Source organism: Nuphar pumila, chromosome 15 (genome assembly GCF_984573655.1).
Source record: "Nuphar pumila chromosome 15, dmNupPumi1.hap1.1, whole genome shotgun sequence".
NCBI lineage: Eukaryota > Viridiplantae > Streptophyta > Magnoliopsida > Nymphaeales > Nymphaeaceae > Nuphar > Nuphar pumila.
The window spans coordinates 64,203,513-64,211,588 of record NC_143263.1 but is presented as its reverse complement, the minus strand read 5'-3'; the positions used below and the strand labels follow the sequence as shown (position 1 = coordinate 64,211,588).

The 8,076-nt window shown below is 38.8% G+C and overlaps 1 pseudogene; it reads left to right on the top strand.

Moving 5' to 3' along the window:
• Positions 1 to 6,077: 6,077 nt before the first annotated feature.
• LOC149815460 (6-phosphofructo-2-kinase/fructose-2,6-bisphosphatase pseudogene) lies at positions 6,078 to 6,850 on the top strand (annotated as a pseudogene).
• Positions 6,851 to 8,076: the final 1,226 nt, after the last annotated feature.

Sequence of the window (8,076 nt, the reverse complement as noted above, 5' to 3'; positions counted from 1 at the left end):
CTACGACAGTCTGTGAAAATAGCGGAAGAGCCGAAATCAGTGAACAGGCTCAAGTATGGGATCCCAGCAAAAGATCCGATACGCAAACAACTGAGAGAAGTAATTCACATGGTTAAAGATATACAAGCCAAAAGTAAAGGCAAGAAATCCTATACCGACGAGGACTTCTATGACGACCTTGAAGGAGATGATAATCTGAAAAATCCTCCTCACAAATTTATCAAGTTTGATAGAACTGGCAACCCTAAGGCTCATCTAGCCACATTCTATGCAGAATGCAGCGGTTTCAGAAGGGACAACAAAGCCTTATTCATCTGTTTCTCGCACAGTTTAGAAGGTACAACAACACGATGATATGCTGATCACATCAACCCCATCGAACTACGAGAGTTCGATAAAGTAGTCAACTTGTTCATTGAACACTTCTTGTTCAATACTGAAGCTTTGCCTACTCTCAATCATCCTTACAACTTGAGGCAAAATGAAAATGAAAAAGTTGGAGAATTTATCCATAGGTGGAGAAGCACCTGTAACAGGATAAAAATCCCCATTCCAGAAGAGCATGCACTTCAAATAATCCTCAATAATTTCTCTCAACCCCTGAGGAGTCTCATATCCACCTCTCCAGCCAAGTCTTTCATCAAACTGATTGAGCGAGCCGAATGACTCAAAATAGGAATGGAGAATGGCATCTATGAGGGTATCACCTTTGTCAGAAATAACTCTGAGTCAAAGAAGAAAGCACATTTCACTTGCTCCGCTAATGTCTCCAGTAGCAGCAGTGGTACCAACAACAAAGGTGGTAAAAAGAATCGCAGTAAAAACTCAGGAGGTCCTAAGTCTGAAAGAGCTAATTCTATGTTTCAAAAAGAAAAATTTGTCAAGCAGCTGCCTTCCCCGCCAGTACCACAACCAAAAGCAAGACCGCAAGGGAAACCAAAACATGACGGTTGGAGTTATGACAGAGAATTTACTCCTCTAGATCAAACCCGTGAGGATGTTCGTGAATATATGCTTGCAAAGGGAATAATCAAACTCCCAAAGGTTGTTGATCCTCCTGTCATTATGGGAAAGATGAAAGAAAGTTTCTACAAATTTCATCGAACGGTGGGACATGATACAAAAAACTGTTTCGTCCTCAAGAATATTATTCAGGACTGTATTGACAAAAACTTGCTAATAGAGGATGAAGAGGAAGAGAAACCAGACATCCTGACAAAACCTTTTCCAAAGCATTTAGCTTCAGTCATTTCAGAACAATTATCTTTTCCCCACGACCATATTCGACCATACTCTAGCCAGGACATTCAGGATCAACACCAAGTCCTAGTGCTGCACCAGGCTTAGTCCTCCGCCAAGAAGATAGATATTATTTCAATACTCAATAGGCGGAACTCAGTTAATGAATCGGAAAAAGCAACAACAGAGGTTGCCAGATGGATTCCTGGGTTTCCTAAGCGCTTCATAAAATCTACTCCAAAGAAAGATAAAGCATTCGATAAAAATACCAGCCTGGCTCAAAGGCCCATCACTGCTCTCTTAAACATTTTCATCTTTGAATTAGCACATGCCTTTCTTGAGCACCAACAAGTTCTCGATGATTTGCTGAGGAAAATCAAGGTCAAACCAAGCACAACTCAAGACATGGCTCAGATTGTCAATCAAGCCATGACCAATGCACCAATCATATTTTCAGATGAGGATCTGCCAAAGCCTCATATATTTCACAATAATGCCTTGTACATAGTGGTGCGAACTAAGGTCATGATTGTCCCGCATGTGCTTGTTGATGGAGGCAGTAGCCTCAATATTTGTCCAGAGATGACAGCTAAGGCCTTAGGCCTAAAAGAAGAAGAGTATGTGCCAGACCCGATCACGATCATTGGTTTTGACAACCACGGGCAGACCGCCAAGGGGAAGATCTTTCTTGAAATCTTTATTAATTACTCGATGCATACAGTGTTGTTCCACGTCGTCAATGTGCCACCCACATACAATCTTCTGTTAGGATGCACGTGGATCCACAACACCAATGTTGTTCCTTCTACCCTCCACCAGTGCATTAAGTGGTCAAAGGGAGGTATGATCACTACCATTTTGGGAGAAGATCCGGAGGAAAGACTCCCACAACCAATGGTTCCTCATCCTACTTTTACGGTAGATATCCCTAGCATTATGAAAAGCGATAAAATTGATCTCAGTGAAAGTCTGAACACGTTGAAGCTGAAAGAAGTTCAATCGATAGAGAATGTCGCAACAATGGTAAAATGGCAAGGACTTTGTTTCTTCAAACTCGGAGGGTGCCTCAATTGCGCTTCTTTCAAAGATCATCCTTTGTTCCCTCAGTTCTCAAAGACGAAGAAAGGATTTGATCTCCTAAGAAAACATGGTTGTCAACCTTTTAGGGGTCTGGGAAAGAATGAAGATGGTAGATTGGAGCCGATCATCCCCACCCAACATATCACTGGTTCAGAATTGGGGTTCACTAGTCAGACATCCGTCAAGGAAATCACGTTCATCAAAGGAACAAAATGAAGAGGATAATGCCATAGTTTTTTGCTTTCTCTTTCTTGACTTCTAGTCATCCTATAAGGACAACACAGTCCCGGTCTCTTATGTCTTTTGTCGAATCCTTTGTAAATATCTAGTAGTTGTTATCAGCTTTTTACCCAATCAATAAAATTTTGATCTTCTCTTCATATCTTGGCGCCTATCATTCTTGTTCATACTTTGTTTGTACCATCAATCTTTGCTTTTTGTACAAAATCTGTTTTGGAGTTCACAATCTCTCTTTCTTTGCATTTTTAGGATTGTCAAGTCATGACTCCTAAACCAATCAAAAGGCTCATTATCAATCCTAATCTTTCTTAAAATAACTCCAAATCAATCCAGATTTACAAGATAAAGACAGGAGCAGGGGTCATCAAGATGGCAGAGCAGATAGAAGAGCCATCAGAGTTTGACTCATCTATTCAAGAATTGCAAAAATTTCAGGTTGAAAAGGGATTGATCTTGGGCGTCTCATTGCTGAGACTGAGAATAGCTTTTAAAACAGATGATCTTTTGCAGAAACATTTCAGGTTTAACCCTTAACCTGAAGGGGATGATACCTCGAGGAGCGAGGTTCAAGCTTAACCCTTGACCTGAACGGGTATGGAATCTTCGAACGAAGAAACCATGATAGAACCTCTAGATTTTGCACAACAAATCTGAGAGGGGTTTGCAAAAGGAAGAAAATGGGGGTCCCTAAAGCTTAAAAAGGGGTTGATTGGGGTGTCTCATTGCTGAGACTGAAAATAGCTTTTAAAACATATGACCTTTTGCAGAAACATTTCAGGTTTAACCCTTCTCCTGAGCAGGAACTGTTTATGGCAGAACAGTGGGGAACACAAGGAAGTGTGCAGATCCGAGAGCCCAGACACCCAGATCAAAACAGAAGGGAAGGACTTTCAAGTCCTAATGAGGGACAACATCAGGATATGTCAAAAATGAATATCAAGTTCTTGCTTCATGTTGGGATAGCCAGAAAGTATTGCCAATAAGATGCAAAAATTGTAGTTTATTCAAAAATGATTGAAATGTGCACATATATGCGAAAGATATTCTATTTTCTCTACCTAGAGTATTACCTCCAATCGGGCTAACTCCGTAGAATCAAATTCAAATTTGTTGTTGTTGAGTTTCTTCAAGGAAGCTATCCATTTTCTCGATATGAAAAGAAAGAAAAGATACTCTCAGTATCGTAAAAGCAATTTTATAAAAAGATATTGATAAAGGAAATTCACATAAATAAAGAAGATTCTTGGCAGTTTGGCAGTTTGATATCTCAGGCTTTTACCCATGATGATCTTTCTGGCACTCTTTTTTAGACATTGAGCTTTCTTGGGTTTTTGGCGAGGAGTTTATTACATCATCCTTTATTTTGGAGATGTCCTGACTTTTCTTTTTTTCTGGGAAGGGTACGTCACAAACTCCTTCAACTTGGAGATGCTCTGATCCTTCTTTGTCTTAGGAATTATACTAATGATATTGGCTCATTGGTCAAAAATCTCTTGATAATAGCAGAAATCAAATATCTTTTAGGGTTTGTCGGGAGATTCATCGCATTCGCCTTCAACTTGGGGGTGATCTGAACTTTCCCTAGAAGGATCCGTCACAAACTCCTTCATCTTGGAGATGATCCAAAACTTCTTTGGTCCCGGGGGTCTAACTGATCCACCAGTCTTCAACTTGACGATGATTGAGAGATCCCTTTTGCAGATATTTGATTGCAGCTTAAATGACTGAGGAGATATGAATTGAGTGAATTCCTTTATTGCTCAGGATATTTTCACTACTTTACTGCCAAAAGAATGGTCTTTAAGAATGTGCCATAGCTATGATCAATATCAATTCACTTATGGCTTTTCAACATCATTGAATTTTCCTTTGCTGGTCATATCAAAGAGTTTTTCTTCATCCTCTTGGTTGGCCAATAGAAAAAGCTTGAATTTTGTTCTTTCTTCGCAAAAGTATTGTCCTTTTGAAAATAATGTTGAAGGTAGTTCAAGGTGAAATTTTGTGCAATAAAATTTTGAGATCAACAATGGTTTTTTATAGCAAATTGGCAAAATATTCTTGAAATTCTTGATGAACAAAATTGCTCGATATCGAATCGACATATCCCTGACAAAATTCTCCTATCTTTTCCCCAAAAAAGAGACTCAGGAAAAATGATTCAGGTTTATCCCTTAACTTGAGGGGGAAAAGAATAAAGATTGACAAAATTGATAAAATTGATGAAAAAATGATAAAAATGGATAAGGAATCAATAAAAATTGATAAATATTTGAAAACTTGTTATGAACATGTAATGTTTGTTGAGCTCTCTTAAACTTATGTTTGATTTCATTTATGTTAATTTACTTACTGTTAGATTTTGAGAGGGTCTCGTACGAGAACTTCGATTCTTACCTTATTTATAAAAACCTTTTTCAGGTACTGAGGCATAGTGATAGAGAAACTAGCTTGCTGGAGGGAGCGGGACTTATGATATGGTAGTCCGAATTATGATAAAGTTGAGAATTTATTGTTTTGAGAAAACTTGTCAGTTAAATTTAATTCTATTTAAATTTATGGTTTGATTTATTCTATGTGTATTGGGTTGTATATAATAAATATGTAATATGTCTTGTATCCTTAGAATATTATTATGCAATGTTTTAAAATTATTTATTGAGAAAGTTTGGAATCGTTACACTATATGCATTGGTTGTAATTTTTTTATGCCAATTGTTTTGTCGTGTGAAACCTTTCAAATAACATACTTGGTATTTAGTGTTTTTTTGCTATTTCAGGTATTACTAACTATGTCATGCCCATCTTGATCTCGACGAGAACTGGGGTTTCCTTTGGCTTAGCTGAAAAGGAAAAACCCTTGTGTACGGGGAGCGGATCAAGTCATGTTGAACATGAGCGTTGTTGCTCATGCGGACATCGTGGCTGTCTGTTTGCATTTTGGATGAATGCCACGTGGTTTTGTTGACTTTTGAGTTTTTTCAAAATGCAAATAGGATGGCCACGATGTCAGCATGAGCAAAAACGCTCATGTTTAGCATGACCTGATCTGCTTCCTTGTGTATGTGTGCGAGATTGCTTAAAAAAAAGGTATGGTGACCAACTGACTGATTATTCACATAAAAAGATTATGAACAACATAAACAGTCCTCAATAGTGAATACTCATCCATATCTATCGTATATACGATGGATGGTTGATCCGAAATGACTTGTTCCACGCGACCTCGCAGGATCTTGGAACGCTCAGGAATCGATAGGCTCCAACCCCGAGAGAGGCACGCAACTCGTTAGACGTAAAAGTCCCACACGAGTTGGGTAAGGGCCCCTCTCTCAACCACCCGAAAAGCCCAACAAAAGCAACCCCCTCTTCATCAACCCTTCACCTAAAACCGGTGGTCTCCTTTTTTCCCCTGCTTTGGATTCTCGATTTCTCGTTGCAGAGGCCAGAGGGACCTCCCCTTCCCACCTTCCTAGAACGCCCGCCAACTCCCACTAAACAAACCAAGAAAACCAACATCATATAAGCCTCCAAAGTCGATAATAAAAGCTGTGGGAAAGCGGTAAAAATAGGCTAATAAGACCGAAGTGTAGGATTTTTATCATATTCTTGCCTCCCCACAAAATCCCACCCTTCCTTTTTTTCCTTGCTTCTTGTTTTCACCACCAAACAGTAATGGGGACTAGTGCTTCTAAGAATTCGGAGAGAGAGCATGGTGGTGGGGAGAGCCTGGACCAGGCCGGTGGGCAGCTCTATCTTTCTCTCAAGATGGAGAATTACAAGCTCAATGGAAACCTCGTCCCTCATGTCTATGGCTCCGTTCCTCTTGTTGGTTCTTGGGATTCTTTTAAAGCGGTGAGTAATTAACTCATCGTGGGTAGCCTTTATTTTGATTGATTAGTGTTAGTATTGAAGTGTTTTTGAGCTTGAAGATTCTGACATGCAAAAAGGAAAAGGAAGATTGGAGTATGTCGATATGTTGAATGCAATAATGATGCGTGATTTGATATGGGTGTTTTAGCTTGCCATGGAACGCGAATCGACGTCTATGTGGGAGTTGAGTTTCGTGGTTCCTCCTAATCATGGTGAGGGAATTAATTTGATTAGTTTTGATTGAATTTCGACGGTTTGGATATGGTTGAATTGTTGCCTGTAAATTAATTAATTTGTTTGAATTTAATTTTTGGTTGTAGAAACACTAGATTTCAAGTTTCTATTGAAACCAAAGTATAAGTCGACGCCTTGCATCGTCAAGGAGGGTTCGAACAGGCTTCTCACGAGAGGAGCTCTTTAAGGAGATCGGAGATTGGCGTTGTTTAGAGTGAGCAATGACAAGGTGCTGGAATATCGCGTGCTTATTAAAGCAGATTGTGTTTCTCCCTTTGATCTTGCGGCAAATTGGAGGGCTTATTTGGAAAACCTCCAACCTTCGACTGTGCGAGGAATACCAGATGTTAGTATTAATCCCGCTCCGGCTACTGGCATGGAGGTGCGAGAAAACTCCTCTTGTGGAAATCGATTACCGTTAGCTTATTGTTCTGATTTATTGCCTTGGTATGCTGGTATATTTTTCAAGTTAGAATATTTGGTTTGAGAGAGCATTGCTTTCAGGATTGAATTGTCACACTGAGACGAACATTGCTTTTGGAATTGAAAAATATTCTCTCGTGGTGTAGCTAGGATTCATGTGAGAGAGGGGGGGGGGCAAATAGGGGTGTAGCAAAAAAAAAAAAATTGGTGTGATAGTCGGGGGCAGCGCCTCCAAAAAATTTTTTTGAGATAAAATAGAAAATGGCTACAATTATTAATAAAAATCTATTTCATATGGACAAATCAAACTATACGCTGCAGTCTTTCTCAACCTCAACGAAAATTCTTAAACATTATCTAATGGCAATATATAACACTGGTGCGATAATTTGAAGTTCATAACAATGCATAAATTTTATTTATGACAAAATAAATCAAAATACAAAAGTACCAACTAAAATGGTCCCCGACGGTTACCCGCAGCATAAAATTCATCTATAAGAGAATCTCTAACTAAAGTCATAGTATATTCTTGTTTGATGTATAATGTCATACAGTCAACAAAAAAACCGTCATCCATTTTGTTACGAATTTCCGTCTTCACATGCTTTATCACTGAAAATGCTCGTTCTGTAGTGGTCGTAGAAACTGGTAATGTCAATACAAGACGAAATAATCTAGTTAGCATGACATAACTTTTTGACCTTCCACTTGCAACCAACTTTTGATACAAATCAAGTAGAGTAGGTACTTGAAATCAAGGATCAGAAACCACATCAATTTGATAATGTTGTAACTCTGCTTTCAAGTAAAATATATCTTGTGGTATAAAATCTTGAGGATAGAACTTCTCTGCAAGCTTGCAAATATCAGCTATATTAAAGGATTCAAATGAGTTTCTAGGATCTAATGTCGCACTGAGAGAAAGAAGTTTGACTGATGTGTCATTAAATCTAGTATTTAACTCCACCAACAAGAAATCTATAGCTT